This window comes from Oncorhynchus gorbuscha, linkage group LG23 (assembly GCF_021184085.1).
Source record: "Oncorhynchus gorbuscha isolate QuinsamMale2020 ecotype Even-year linkage group LG23, OgorEven_v1.0, whole genome shotgun sequence".
Lineage (NCBI taxonomy): Eukaryota > Metazoa > Chordata > Actinopteri > Salmoniformes > Salmonidae > Oncorhynchus > Oncorhynchus gorbuscha.
The window spans coordinates 61,429,292-61,444,975 of record NC_060195.1 but is presented as its reverse complement, the minus strand read 5'-3'; the positions used below and the strand labels follow the sequence as shown (position 1 = coordinate 61,444,975).

At 46.3% G+C, this 15,684-nt stretch overlaps 1 pseudogene; it reads left to right on the top strand.

Moving 5' to 3' along the window:
• The first annotated feature begins 509 nt into the window (after positions 1 to 509).
• On the top strand, positions 510 to 15,405 carry LOC124010585 (annotated as a pseudogene).
• Positions 15,406 to 15,684: the final 279 nt, after the last annotated feature.

Here is a 15,684-nt window from a genome sequence, read left to right as displayed (position 1 = left end):
ATTATTCCCGTTGCCTCACATAGGCTGTGTTTAGACAGGCACCCCAATTCTGATCTTTTTTTCTTCACTAAATTGGTCCTTTCACCAAACAGATCAGCTCTGGAAAAGATCTGATGTGAAAAGATCTGACATGAAAAGATCTGATGTGATTCGTAAAAAGACCAATTAGTGGCAAAATGATCAGAATTTGGCTTACTGTGTAAACACAGCCATAGAACTATATCTAAACAGGACACACAGAGCTGTTATATACCATTCCTGGCCGGAACATACCTTACAGAGCACACAGTTACATGTGGGCACAGTAGGGTACTGTTAAAAGAGGCATGTTAGTGATCAAAACCCTGCACACATCCATGTGGGACTCCAAGCCCAGGAATGAAGAACACTGACCAGTCTATCATAATTTAGTTTGGCAAATAAACAAAAAAAAGGGATCTATCCCTTTAAGAAGCCCCCACCATTCCATAACAGGGGGAGCGTGGGTAAAACCCTGGAACAGCGACTGAAAAAAAAAAGATCACCAACAGACGGTTTCAAGCTCCCCGCGACGGCAGCAGCCCCTGTTCGGATCGGCAATGTTGAGGATGGATGTAGCCTGCTAGAAAAAAAGACACCGGGGCACAGTGAGAGAGAGAGAACACTACTGCTGTGTAGCTATGGAGATCGTACGTGGTCGCTTTCTTTGACAGGTGTCGGAACCGGACTGAATAAAAAGTATCGAAACCAGCTTCAAGGATGTACGCCAAGGGGAAAGGTGCTGTTGTGCCCTCAGATAACCAAGCAAGAGAAAAGTAAGTGGGAATAGTGCAATGTCACAAACACCAGCTAGAGACACTAGTGATAGGATATCTACTGTTATCTCCAACGCTCACATACACCACCTCGCTTGTTGTCATAGAAAGGGTGCAGATTAGGATACGATATGCTCTCCGTAGTTGTTTCGGGTCTTTGTTTTTCAGGTTTTCTTGCATCGGTGAATTCTTGTAAGCAAATAGTTATTGGGGGTTGATTGCTAGCCTAGCTAAACGTTAGCTTACTACCAAGGTATCCATTCCTACTAGTTTCATTCTCATCCGGTACAGTATATTATTAACTTCATGTATGACATTGGCGATATTAAACAACATTGAAAAAATCCTTTGTTTTTTAAAACGGTCTGCAATATGTTGCATTTTAGAATTGAGTGGAAAAGAGCATCCCTACTTCTCTGGGTATTGGGAACAATACACAAGCATCTTCACGAATGCGTTTCAGGAAGCCTGGGATTAGTTTATGGTGAAATAACGTAGCCGACTGATAGCTTTTACAAAGTTGAAACTAATGTAACCAGTTTTGTTTCAATGTAACAAAGGAGTGTCCAACGTTCCAAAAAGGAACTATTCGAACTCCTCTACATTGTATGAATGTGTACCTTCATACGCGAGTTACTGCTAGGTAGGCTAGGAGCTAGCTAGCGGCAAGTATGATAACTGTGTCCAAACAGTTTGTTTTAGCCCTTATTAAAGAGTAAAATAAGTGTCCTTTATAAAACGAGGTTTTCTATCGTTTAAAATTGGCCACTACGCTGAGCAATTCGCCTAATAGTTGGAGTTACAAACGAGGTAGTGTGCTAGCTCAGATAGCGGTAGCTTACCTATCCCTTTGTCTGCTAGCTACGGATGCCGTTTTGTCCGTACAGGATGATGTTCCGCTGAACTGGCTGCTAAGTACGACAGTAAACTTTATCGTATCCACCCAGTGCTACTGTGTTGCATTTATGTTTCTTTCCTAAACATGTTTGTCACAGCATGTGTTATTTGGTTTCTAAAGAGATTTCAAATTTGTATGGTATAACCTGCAGACCCAGATACTCACAAGTATGCATTGTGAACAACACAACTACTAGGCTATTCGTACTGATTTATTTGAGCTTTACTGACCAGCTGTAGATGGCTCTCTTTTACCCTTGTCTTGCCAAATGTCAACAAAGCCGATGCCTTATTATTTGCCCGTACTTTCCCCCCACACATTTCAGCCCATATTTAAATTAAAGCTGTTCTAAGCCCTGTCCCTTGGATGTGCAAATAAATTGTCAACACATTTGTCTGCTCCTTCTGTGTATGTCACTGCTGTGCTTGATATGATTATGTTCCATCTACAATCTAGCCTAATTGATTTTATGAATCAACCCCAAAACTTGAGCTCTGGGCAGACCATAGCTTAGCTCAGAAGGCAAACTTTTGTTGGTTTTCCTCCCCTCTGTCTCTATTATTCTGCCTCCTCGCCTCCCTTCCCTCTCCTCCTCTGTCTCCTCTCCTTTCTTCCCCTCCTCTCCAATGCCCAGTTCTCCCTTCCTCTCTTCCAAGTCCTCATCTCCCTCTTCTGTGTTGAATTATTGAGTGTCTGACTGAAGCGGTTGCTCTGTGCTGTGAGTCGGAGCGGTGCGTGCGTGCGGTGGCTCTGAGATGGAGCAATGTCTGTGTTTCTCTGTCTGTGAGAAGGAGAGTGTTTGCTGGTGGGCTGTCTTAGCCATGTTTAAAGAGGGGTTTTGTCTGCAGCCGCAGGCAGGATGTCAGGTGTACTGGTGGTGAACATCAGGGGGGAAGTTGGTGTGAGAGAGAAAGGGACTGAGGGAGGAGTGAGCTGTCCCTTTGCTGACTAATTGTGTGTGTGCAGAGACACTACCTTCCCATCAAAACATCTCCCAGTGTTGCAGCTCAAGAAACTCTCTTCCTGTCAATGCGTGAGCTTAAATAATGCAGCAGACCAGGTGCACATAGCCCCCCACCCCATACACACACACACACACACACACACACACACACACACACACACACACCTCTCATCACACATAAACATTTCATCAGTGCCCTTGTGGGGGAGATCGGTAGTTTGATCGTTAACCATAGCCTTCTGTAAACGGTCAGGAGAAGACATGGTGTGTATGTGAGAGAGTAGACCTACACTAACCAAAGTCAGTGGTGTAGTGGAGGGTAAAGGCAGTTTACCCACCATGCATCCCACTTCTGGCTTGCCTCTGAAGCTAAGCAGAGGCACTCTTTCCTGTGATCTAAAAAAAAAATAAGTATCCCAGTGCCCCAGGGCAGTGATTGGGGACGTTTCCCTGTGTTTAGTGCTGTCTTTCGGATGGGATGTTAAAGATCCCATGGCACGTATCATAAGAGAAAGGATGTTAACTCCCAGTGGCCTGGCTATATTTCCCCACCTTTTGGAGAAAATGCATTGAAAGTATAGGCAGCGTTACTTTATTCACTGTGAACACTGATCAGTTTGTGTGTGTGTGCTGAGAGACCCACACTCTAAACCAGAAATCTCAGAGCTAAGTTACTTTCAAATCATTGACTGCCCTGTGCATTGGTCAGGTGTGTGTGAGAGTCTTAACTGACCCAAGACTGACAGTAAACTTTACTACACCACCAGGCAGCCACAGACAATTGTGTGTTAGAACCACTACCTCTGACGACCTGGCTCATAAATCAGAGGCTCGCCTGTCTGAAGAGCTGAAACCCCACAATTACCTCCTACTCTTAAGACTGTTTGTACTCTTCTCTGGCAGTGTGTTTGTCCTGTCTCACCAGTTGTTTTATCTGTGATCACAGGGTGGGAACACCCCTCAGCTATTTATGGTCCTGTCCTGTGAGACTGCCCTTACGACTGTACACACACCAGACCTGGATTCAAATACATGTATATTTTGTTACTCAAATACACAGAAAATAAGTATTTAGATATTTTCAAATGACATGGGCCGAATCAACTACTTCTATTGTATTCGCAAGCTGTTGCGTCTCAACTGATGGCAGGCACAACACGAACCTCAGATGATGAAAGGTCTAAACTACAACATATTTGAATATAAAAAATATTGTTTTTCATGAAATTATTAAATATTTTGAGAAACTTGTTTTTGTAAGTAAAAAAAAAATATATATCAAACTCAACTGGTATCTTTTATAGTGGTGAAGACATGGCTGTCTCATGGTATGTGAAATGGGTCAACTTTGAGCACCTTAATTTTCTGGATGTTTTGGTATTCAGGTGTAAGAAGCCACTTTCGGACCATTTAGGTCATGGTCCAATATGTATGGGGAAAAAAGATTTACACAGTTCTGCAATTCTACCCATTTTTCCATGGGGTGGAAAAAGAGGCACTATGCAGACATTTCTCTTCATTCTAATAGTTTGACAAATTTCTGTTGGACAAAAAAGTGAGCATAGTGTAGAGAATCATTGTACCATCTAGACTGCTGTGAAATTGTTTCCATAACCAAAAATATTTAATTTTCAGCTGTTTGAAAACTGGTGTACAAAAGTAAAAGATGCAAAAATATAATTTAAATGGGAAGCATCGAAATGGCGCACATAGAAGAGATACTACTTCTTAGGCTTTCAATGAGTGACAGATCTGTAACTCACGTTTCTATGACTTTTGCCGGGTCGCCCAAAAAGTTACATATTTTAGCTTTTTGAAGCAAATTTCCAGTAGTTCTACACTTTATGACGTATGCCATGTTAACCCTTTCCAGCCTGAGCGGATTGTTCCACTGGATCATGACCTCTGTGTGCATTAATGAGCATAATGAAAACATGATACCTATTTTGAATGTTGAGAAACTGCCCTCTCAAATGACAATCAGTCAAGAAAGAGCACCTGTGAAAATGTATCTTACATGAAAATCTATGCCCCCCCCCCCCCAATAACTGCAATTTATAACCATTTCTAATGAAGATCGAAAACACTTAGAGCATATTGAGTGAGTCTCTTGTTTTGTAAGGATTGATAATATGAAATAAGAATATAAATACCTTTTACTGTGAACAAGTTGTTTTGGTGACCAATGGTATTTAAAAAGAATTCTATGGAATGTTCCTTGATCAGACACTTATCTGCGTGGTATATTCAACACATCTGCTCCAAAACAAATTACAAATAGCATTTAGTCTGACGTGATAAGCAAAGACATAAACGAGCAATAATATAAACAAGACAACTTTATTGAAATAATAACGTTAAGCATCGTCTCATTCAAACCTGTACAAAAAACTCAAAGTTAAAGTTATCACCATCATAGCCATAACATTAAATACAACATTAATCTCAGAGGTATTGTCATTGAAATGTGTTGGAATGACAGAATATGATAAAGGCATAATACCAATTTATTGGCTTTTATAACTTAAAATGTTTTCTCTACATTATTACCCCAGGCCTATCACGTGAGCAGTCAGAAAGGGAACCATTTTAAAAGCCCAACATTATTTTAGTCTTTACATGTCCTTTACATCTCCAAGGCCATGGGAGTCATGTGTCAAACATGTTGGCAGGCTGGCATGCAGGATATATGGGAACAGGAAAGGACAACATACAATTGTGAGGAACATGCACGAGAGAGTTATGGAGGAGCCAAGGTGGGGGGGGGCTCTGGTGGGCAGAGGAGTCGGCTATCTCAGAGTAGCTGCGGTGGACCTGGAGGCTGGTATGCAGCCAGTGTGAGCACAGTGGTCAATCTGGTTTAATTGACATTTGAGTCATTTAGCAGACGCTCTTATCCAGACCGACTTACAGGAGCAGTTGGGGTTAATTGCCTTGCTCAAGGGCAGATCAAAATATATATTTTTGTCATGTAGTCAGCTCAGGGATTCGAACCAGCGACCTTTCGGTTACTGGCCCAACGCTCTTAACTGCTAGTTTACCTGCTGATTTTTACTAGGCCATACTAGCGACAAACTTAGCTATGTTTGACAGTACACAGAAAATCTAGCTCCAAAAATGTCAGAACGGAGGGAGAAGCAACTTTCTTACCTCATCTGATCCACCTGGTTGTTTCCACTTTGAAGCGGTCAAAATGGCACTCGATCCACTCTCCTTCCAGTCATCTACCAGGGCACTGAGGCAAATGGAGGATTTGCTCTGTGACCTTTCATTAAAGTAAAAAAAAAAACAAGTTCCCACCCATAAAGCCCTAAACCATTTAATATATCTACTTGTAGATCATGTGTAAATGGCAGTTTACAGAAATACATTTGGTGGTTGGACGGTGGTGTTATGGCTTTAAACCATTGTTGAACTATTATTACGAAATTAGAATGCTCTGGCTGGAAAGGGTATTTGGTATTTGGCCATGATTACTACACGTTTAGATTGGTCAATTAATCCAAGAATTGTTCGCTGGCGTGGGTCATTTAGTGACTGACATAAGAGAGATTGCCGATGCGTTACCAAATTTCGAACTTGCAACTTGTGTACTCTACTATTCTAACTCACAACAGTAAGTTGAGGCCCCGACTGGGTTCCCAAAACAGCCTAGCGGCCTGGGGCCCTAAGCGACCGCTTATGCCTGCAGCCTGCCGTGCACACACAGTCAGCCTTGTTGTTCTAGTAGGTTTGTGTAATCCTCAACCAGATCTTTGCTAATGCTAACTCCTATGGCTTTTTCTATAGTTTTGCTAATTCAAGGTCCTGTTCTCCTCTGTTGCAGGTTAGCGCTGTACGTATACGAGTACCTGCTGCATGTAGGAGCACAGAAGTCTGCACAGACCTTCTTGTCAGAGGTAAGACGCACACACCTTTCTGTCCGATGTCGTCCTACCTCTAGCCTGGTGGTCGCCAACTTTGGTCCTTCCCAATAAGCAAGGGACTAGAGTGAGAAAGGAGAAAGGTGGAGAACGACAGAGGAAAAGAGGGGGACACTGAGGTAGAGAGCTGTGGACAGGTAGCGGTAGCCTAGATGGTGGTAGAGGGAGACCGAGAGAGCGAAGGGGAAGGACGGCGTTGGGGAAGGGGAAGGACGGCGTTGGAGAAGGGGAAGGACGGCGTTGGAGAAGGGGAAGGGCGGCGAAGGGGAAGGGCGGCGTTGACAAAAGGGTAGAACGAGGTGTGACTGTCTGAGGGTATTGACTGAGAGGTAGGGAAAGGAGTGTAAGGGAGAGTGTGGTACCGAATAGGGACAGAGTTGACTGGCTGAGACAGACTGATTATGTGTTCTTAACCTCTCGGCCAGGGGTGTCAAACTCATTCCATGGAGGGCCAAGTGTCTGGGTTTTTGGTTTTTCCTTTCAATTAAGACCTAGACAACCAGGTGAGGGGAGTTCTTCACTAATCAGTGACCTTAATTCATCAATCAAGTACAAAGGGAGTGAGAACCTGCAGACGCTCAGCCGTCAGTGGAATGAGTTTCACACATACTCTACCGGCACACACCCACCCTGACAGTCTCCTCTCCTGCTGAGTTTAGAACTAGACAGCATGTTGCTCTCTCTCTTTCAGATACGATGGGAAAAGAATATTACGTTAGGGGAGCCTCCTGGATTCCTGCACTCGTGGTGGTGGTGAGTATCTCAGCCCCTTGCATCTTCTTGTGTTCACACGTTTGTATTCCATTAGTGTGTGTGTGTGTGGGTGTGTGTGTGTGTGTTGCCATTTATCGACTGTAACAGGCCCACAATGTGGTTACTTAAGTCCCATTTGGATATAAGTTAGCTGTTTTCTCCAAGTAACGTTTAGAAGTGACTGCTAAATGCTAACTGCCGTTCGTATAAGCTGGTTAGCATACAGAAATTGGTGGTGGTCAGTTGTTTTTAACTATATAATGCGATTGATTTGTAATAGAGGTTGGCCGAATATGATTTTAATACCGATACCGATTATCAGAGGACCATAAAAAGCCTATTTATTATTATTTTTTTGTTTGTAATAATTACAATACTGAATGAACACTTATTTTAACTTAATATAATACATCAATAAAAATCTATTTAGCCTCAAATAAATAATGAAACATGTTTAATTTGGTTTATATAATGCAAAAACGGTGTTGGAGGAGAAAGTAAAAGTGCAATATGTGCCATGTAAAAAAGCTAACATTTAAGTTCCTTGCTCAGAACATATGAAAGCTGGTGGTTCCTTATAACATGAGACTTCAATATTCCAAGGTAAGGTTTTAGGTTGTAGTTAATATAGTATTTATAGGACTATTTCCCTCTATAATATTTGTATTTCATATACCTTTGACTATTGGATGTTCTTATAGGCACTTTAGTATTGCCAGTGTAACAGTATAGCTTCCATCCCTCTCCTCGCCCCTACCTGGGCTTGAACGAGGAACACATCGACAACAGCCACCATCGAAGCATCGTTACCCATCGCTCCACAAAATCGGCCCTAATTAATTGGCCATTCCGATTAATCAGCCGACCTCTAATTGTAATGATGACATGAACACATGTTGGGGTTGACATCCATACAAGCATTATATTGAGATTTCTACCTCAACATAGTGTGAAATACACATGTCAACAATAGCCTAAATGTCGGCTGATTTTGCTGGGGGGCAATGAGAAGATCTTTCCCCCACGGTCCTTCATGTGTCTCCATGGCAATTCCAATGCTTTGGTGGAGTTCGCTTGACCTCTTTATCGCCTCGATTGGCTCATCAGGTGCTCCCTGACACGAACCCTCTTCCTCTATTTCCTGTTGCAGTGTATTCTGGGATTTGTATTGCGCTGCGCCGGACAGACGGGAGAACTGCGAACACTCCAGCGAGGCCAAGGCCTTCCATGATTACGTGAGTGACCGGCCCAAGTGTGTGTGTGTCTTCGTCCCGCCTCTCCCGTGTGTGTGGCTATCGTCAGTGTGTGGAGATAATGGAATGGAGGTCTTAATCCAGTAAGCCCAGCACTGGGCCGGGGTTAAGCCAGGGATTTGTGGGTGGGTTTGTGTGTTGCAGCCCTGGCATCTGGCCCAGAGCAAGGGGGGCTTTCACATCCTCGGTGCCAGAGAGAGCTGGTTAACCGTGTGTGTGCATGCTTTGTATGCTCTGTTTTGTCTGCCGTGGCTGGCAACTGTTTGAGTGAAGTGCCAGTTTGCCAGTCTCGAGGACCAGATGGTCACTCAAACACACAAGGTGTGTGTCTATATCCATGTAGAGCATTCTGGCAGGGGGGGGGTGTGTGCATCTCTGTCTCTGTGTGTGTGTGTGTCTGTGTGTGTGTGTGTGTGTGTGGCCTCAGACATGCTGTTTTCTAAGTCCATAGAAAACAAATGATTTAGTTATCCTGTAACTCTCTTAACCTTCTTTCCTCTCTCGTTTTGCCCCCTTTACTCTCTCATCTCTTTGTTTGTGGGAGGGGGGGGGGTTTACCACTCTTCTCTCCCCCTTTTTCTTTCTCTCTCCCTAAATCTTCCAGTGTTTGTTTGTCTTACCATTGAAAAGGTCAATAATGTGTTGAGCACCATTGATCTGTCCATTTTCTCTGTGTGTGTGGGCTGGATAGATCAATTCCATTCAGTATCGGTGAGCCACATACCACATCACCCAATCAAATCATCAATTTTGATTTGTTGATTAATTATTCATGGTGGTGGATTCCTATAGGCTGAGCCAGACGTTAACCTTCCCCTGTGGTGCTTCCTGTCACTGTGTGTTGCCATTTATTTCTGTTTGTGTGGGTGAGTGATAGTCCACCATGTAGCTTTATTGATGTACAGTTATTTGTCATTGAGGTGTAGGATTTAGGATTTGTCTGTGTTTTGTCGATATGTCAAGCATGATGCCAGTAGCCTGGTTAATGGTATTTCTATACGAACCTTGCCCTCTGGTATGATAGGTGGAGTTTTCACCATATTGCCTATATCTATCCAATTATTTCATATCCACACAAGTGGTTAGGGCCTGGCTAAAGGTTGTTACTGAAAACCCGTCACTCTGTCTCTCTCTCGTCTCTTTCTCCTACCTCCCTCTTCTCCCCCTCTCTCCGAGAGGGGGATGCTAGAGGCACGGGGAGCAAAGGACCAGTCTCCATAGCAACAGCTTCGACAAGCTACTGCAAGAGATGAGAGAGGGGGAGTGGGCAAAAGGAAGTGAGAGAGACGGGGAGGGTGAGGTTAGAGACGGGGAGGGGAGGTTAGGACGGGGAGGGTGAGGTTAGGGCCGGGGGAGGGTGAGGTTAGGGCCGGGGGAGGGTGAGGTTAGGGCCGGGGGAGGGTGAGGTTAGGGCCGGGGGGTGAGGTTAGGGCCGGGGGAGGGTGAGGTTAGGGCCGGGGAGGGTGAGGTTAGGGCCGGGGGAGGGTGAGGTTAGGGCCGGGGGAGGTTAGGGCCGGGGGAGGTTAGGGCCGGGGGAGGTTAGGGCCGGGGGAGGTTAGGGCCGGGGGAGGTTAGGGCCGGGGGAGGTTAGGGCCGGGGGAGGTTAGGGCCGGGGGAGGTTAGGGCCCGGGGGAGGTTAGGGCCGGGGGAGGTTAGGGCCGGGGGAGGTTAGGGCCGGGGAGGTTAGGGCCGGGGAGGGGAGGGCCGGGAGGTTAGGGCCGGGGAGGGGGAGGAGGGTGAGGTTAGGGCCGGGGAGGGGAAGGAGAGGTGAGGTTAGGGCCGGGGGAGGGGAAGGAGAGGTGAGGTTAGGGCCGGGGGGGGAAGGAGAGGTGAGGTTAGGGCCGGGGAGGGGAAGGAGAGGTGAGGTTAGGGCCGGGGAGGGGAAGGAGAGGTGAGGTTAGGGCCGGGGAGGGGAAGGAGAGGTGAGGTTAGGGCCGGGGGAGGGGAAGGAGAGGTGAGGTTAAGGCTGTGGGAGAGGTGAGGTTAAGGCTGTGGGAGGCGGAGGAGAGCTGAGGTTAGGGCTGGGGTGAGGTTAGGGCTGGGGTGAGGTTAGGGTGAGGAGAGGTTAGGGCTGGGGTGAGGTGAGGTTAGAGCCAGGGGAGGTGAGGTTAGGGCTGTGGGAGGGAGAGGAGAGGTGAGGTTAGGGCTGTGGGAGGGCCGTGGGGGGGAGAGGAGGAGTGCAGATGTTTGGAGAGGGTTAAGGGGAATGAGCCGGGGAAAGAGAGCAAGATGGAGGGAAGACCCTATGTTGTCCCCAGGGACTCAGTGGCCTGTTCATGGGCAGAATTAACATAAATGTATAAAGACAAGGTGTGTGTCAGTTTAACATAAAGTGGAAAGGGCAGGTTTTAGGATGGTCTGTGTCTGTGTGACTCTGTGCTTCATTTTTTAACGTGTGTGTGTGTGTGTGTGTGTTGCAGAGTGCGGCAGCAGCCCCCAGTCCTGTGATGGGGAATATGCCTCCTAATGATGGTATGCCAGGAGGACCAATGCCGCCTGGATTCTTCCAGGTAATACACCTCTTCATCCATCTCTTTTGCTACCTCCCTCGCCCCTCACTTTACGCATGGTAAAACTCCCTCCCTCCACTCCACCAATCATCTTCATCATCCATGACTTTATTCCCGCTCTTCCTAGATCTCCTCACACTTCTTTTTCACCTCCCTCTCTTGCTCTCCACCCCCCTCTTTCTCTCCACCTCCAATAATCCCTCTCTCCTCTCATATATAGATCACACACACACGCACACACACACAAAGCCAGACAGCGTGATGGACAGCCCTGGCATTTGGCAGCGGCGATGATAAGGTGGAACGGAGAGAGATGGGCCTCAATGTGTTTGTTTCTGTGGCGATCACTTCATTGTCTGTCGAGAGTGGAAGAGCGAACTGGAGAGAGCTGAAATGAAAGAATGGGAGGGAGGAAGTCTGTGAAAGTGGGAGATGGCAAGAGAATAGTGAGGGAGCGAGAAGAGAGGAGAGGCACGGAAGTGCTATTTATAACACAAGTGAAGGAGGAGGGTGTCTGTGCTTGTGTTGTCCTTTTTGTACAAGTGGCCTTATCATTAGCAAGAGCTGCTTGCTGCAATTATGCCTGTGTTGCTATTATCATGTGTGTGCTTGGTGTTTGTTCACTAATAAAAAATAAAAAAATTGAAGACTCACACAATTCACAAAACAAACCTGAAGTCATTCATGCACATTCAAGCAATTCCTCAGTCTTGTTGCATGTCCTGATGTTGAACAGTATGGGATGGACGGTGACCAAACATGCTGTAGGCTCCTCTGATCCACTGTTGTTCTGAGCTGTGTTTTATAGTTGTGTCAACATTGCCCTCTAGTGGTGAAGATCCCCTCTTACCATGGATTAGGAAAAATGCCCTCCTCTCCCCCTCGGTGTTCTGATTGGCTACTGCCTAGCTTCTCTTCCACATCCCTGATTGGCTTGTTCCTGCAGCTGTAGTTGTTAACTCCTCTCTCTGATGTCACTCTTCTCTTCTCAGGGTCCGCCAGGCTCCCAGCAGTCTCCTCACGCACAGCCCCCCCCACGGCATGGGACCACACGGACAGGTAACAAACACACATAAATAATTGACTCTCCTCTGGAGCTTTTCTGGGGGGGGGGGGTGGAAGCTTTAGCTTCCACACAGACACACTCCACCAACCCCTCATCAATAAAACAAAAGAGGAGCCACTGTGGACCAACACACTGAGTGCACATGTGCACGGGACAGACAGAACACACACAATGCTCTACATGTACCACTACATGTAAGGCTAATGGATGAGAGCGACGCCTGCATCCTTGAAGACAAGCTTCCTCTGTAAAATATCTTGTTGATTAGCCGGCTCATTGTTTTAGTGTTCTGTGTTCTCACCCCCTTCCTCCATTCACACTCTGTCCATCTGTCTGCTCAACTCCTTTTCAGTGGAAATGACAAACTCTCTCTGTCTCTCTGTCTCTCTCAGCCTTTCATGTCGCCACGGTTTCCAGGTGGACCCCGCCCCTCTCTCCGAATGCCAAATCAGGTATGGACCACACGCTCACCTATACAGCTGAACATGCACTTCCAGGTAGGTATGTGCTGGTGGTCCATACTCACCATCGCCCCTTCTCTCATCCATCTGTTTCCCTCAGCCTCCCGGGGGAATCCCTGGTTCTCAGCCTCTCCTGCCAAACAGCATGGACCCCACCAGACCACAAGGTGTGTGTGTGTGTGTACACATTATTCATGCTTGTGTTTATGGAAGCTTGCAGTTTTTCAAGTGACGTTCCTTTCTGAGAACGCCGGTGCCCCCAGGACCTTACAGATCTAGGGGTCATCTGGGTGGAAGATAGGATAGTGTGGGTCTCTGAGTTTTGGCTTGAGATTACAGGTTCAGATTATAGAGTACTGTTTAACCCAACAGGGGTCCCAGTTAATGAGGTTAGAGGAGAGTTTAGTCTGTTGCCTGCCATTAACCCTGCCTTCCTGGTTCAGACTGACCATATGTGAATTAGGTGTGGAGGTGACCGTCTCATTGGATAAAAGTGTTTGCTAAGTGAATCGAATTATCCATATTAGACCATCACATAGTGTCTTTAACTACCAGTGTGTGTTGGTGTTAAGACTGTTTCTTGTCATCTTTTCTCCTGTAGGACATCCTAATATGGGCGGGCCAATGAGAATGAACGCTCCACGAGGAATGGGGCCCATGGGTCCACAGGTAAGCACACACACACACACACACACACACACACACACACACACACACACACACACACACACACACACACACACACACACACACACACACACACACACACACACACACACACACACTCTATAGTTTTGACACTCTCTTTTCTCTATGTAGAACTACGGGGGTATGAGACCCCCTCCTAACGCCATGGGTGGTCCTATGCCTGGGATGAACATGTAAGTGTTCCCTCCATAGGGAGAAATACAGTCTATCCCATAGCACCAGCTTCATGGTTGAATATCGAATGTCATGTCGAACATCATGCCTGTTGAACTGTTGTTTTCTTGGTTTATGGCAGTGTTTCCTATACTTAAAGTCTGTCTCTGTCTCTCAGGGGACCTGGTGGTAGAGGGCCGTGGCCTGGTCCCAATGCGAACTCAGTAAGTTGTTTCCTCGCTCAATTTTCCATAGATTAGATGATTCATTACAATGATTATTATTTAAGATGGCTTGAAATGTACAATACAGCCCTCTTGTTGCTGGAGGAAAGACCTACTGGTTAGTTGAGAATCTCTCCCGGCAGTAACTATGACCCCCCCCCCCCCTCCTAACCTCTAGTTTCCCTTCTCTCATCACAGATACAATACTCCTCCTCATCTCCCGGCCACTATGTGGTGAGTAGCCAACCGTCAGTGTTTTCAATAACTTGTCAGTTATAAAACTGTTCCTTAGCTGTGGAAATAGGGGGAAATTGTGTGCACTGTTCTCATTGACCTTTTTGAACTGTTTCCCAGGGTCCTCCAGGAGGAGGGGGGCCGCCCGGAACTCCCATCATGCCCAGCCCAGGTGGTGCGTCTCTTAAATATGTCCCCCCAGCGCCAGTACTATATTTACACTATGTGTGTTGCCTCTCTCTCTCTCTCTCTCTGTGGACTAATGTTGTACTATTGTGTTCGTCTCCCCCAGACTCCAACAACTCCAGTGAAAACATCTACACTATGATGAACCCTATAGGACCAGGAGGAAACAGACCCAACGTGAGTCACATTACACGTCGTATTCCACCGCGTGATGTCACGCAGCGTGACACCACCAATACAGTATGACACAGTATGACTTTACCCCCCTGCTGATTAGATAGGGCAATAAAACCAGTCCGAAGGTCCAGTTTCACTGAAACATCTTTCATGTTCTGTGTGTGTGTTCACTCCCAGTTCCCTATGGGCCCGGGGCCTGATGGACCGATGGGAGCTATGGGAGCCATGGAACCTCACCACATGAATGGCTCACTAGGTGGGTGCTATGACAGGGTTATAAAACCTGTTACTAATGCAGTCGTAAGGGTGACAAAATGTTCAGTGCATGGATGAACTGTTTTGAATCTCATCTTTCTCTCATGGTCTCTCAGGCTCTGGGGACATGGACGGGTTGCCAAAGGTGAATATAAATCCCCTTTTCTACAACATTTGACTTCAATCTCTCAAACAGACAGAGGGACATGTCTTGGAGCTGCTGGTCAAATAACTTGTGGTACAACATATTTATAGAGTTATCTTACTCTCTATCTATCCAGAACTCTCCTAACAACATGGGGGGTATGAGCAACCCTCCCGGGACGCCACGGGACGATGGAGAGATGGGTGGAAACTTCCTCAACCCATTCCAAAGTGAAAGTGTGAGTACTGCTGGCCAATGACCCCCTGACCCTTATACCTTGACCCCTCAAGAACCAGGGTGGGTGACCTGGTATGTAATGTTGTAGCGTTTACATTTTTCACTCATGTCTACCACCCCCCCCCCCCCCTTCTCTCTTCACAGTATTCACCCAACATGACGATGAGTGTGTAATTTTAATTTCTTTATTTTTGTATTTTCTTTTGGTTATTTTTGTTTTTGTACCTTTCCACCTGGATTTTCCAACCCCTCACCTTGGATCGGACTCATTCTGCCTTTCCCACCTCACCTCCACCCCCCCGAACTCTTGCCGCTACCCAGGCTTCTAGGACAGCCCTGGGGCATGCTGGGCCTCTAGTGAAGGCGGAGCTTCCCGACGCTGTCTGTGGCCTAGACAGGAAACAGAGACACAGGAAGTCCCTACTCTCTAACCCTGCCCCCTGCCTCTCTGACTTCTTGTCAGGCTCTGGACAATGAGAGAGGGGATGATGGAGAGACTGGATAACATGGACACCCTTCAGGACACAGCATGGTAGGGTTCTGTCAGTAACTGTCTGGAAGCTCGACAAACATTTACATTGGCATTCGCTTTTATTTTGATGTTTTTATTGTTTCTAATGGATTTGATTGTGTTTCTAATGGATACAGGGGTGGATACAGGGAACGAATCTCGAATGATCCCCCTTTCCCTATGTAGTGCACTACTTTAGAGGAATAGGGTGTCATTTGAGACCTAGACATGG